Here is a 631-nt window from a genome sequence, read left to right on the forward strand (position 1 = left end):
AGTACAGGATAGGGGAGCTCTCCAGATGACAGTATCTTTCACTATGCCAGAAACATTAAGTGGAGTGTGTTTTTCTGGTCATCAAATAGTCAGTTTGTAGTCACTTGCATTTACAGCATGCCTTTCAGTATCAGGAGGAGTGTGACATTTGTGAGTGAGAGGGTAGGGTAATTACTCCTGTCAGGATAGGTTTGCTATGCTTCCACTTTAACCAATTATAGAAGATTAGTTGTCATGCAATGTGGAAGTATGTGCTCTCAGAAGTTTGCAGCCATTGGGAATTGACCCTCAATTTACATAGCCCTAAAATTAGTGAGGTATTCCAGACAGTTTAAGAATCCCTGTAAATGATGGTTCACCAGGTTTCTACTAGTATTTTTCTGTAAAATGTTTGAAATTTTTCACAGAATTCACATGACCTTCCTCCAGGTATATGTACAGTATTTTGAGTAAACAATGGCCTTAGTTATGCTACTCTGTGAGGGAGAACATACCGAGTAGTCATAGAAGCATAAGCAGGTCTTCCATGACAGGAAAAACCCAGTCTCACGGAGCCACTAGCATTAGTCAAGACACAGAAATTTTTCTGTGTTCTCCTTTTCCAGCCATCCCTTATCAGTCCAACTAGCCA

Source organism: Cynocephalus volans, chromosome 9 (assembly GCF_027409185.1).
Source record: "Cynocephalus volans isolate mCynVol1 chromosome 9, mCynVol1.pri, whole genome shotgun sequence".
In the NCBI taxonomy this organism is placed as follows: domain Eukaryota; kingdom Metazoa; phylum Chordata; class Mammalia; order Dermoptera; family Cynocephalidae; genus Cynocephalus; species Cynocephalus volans.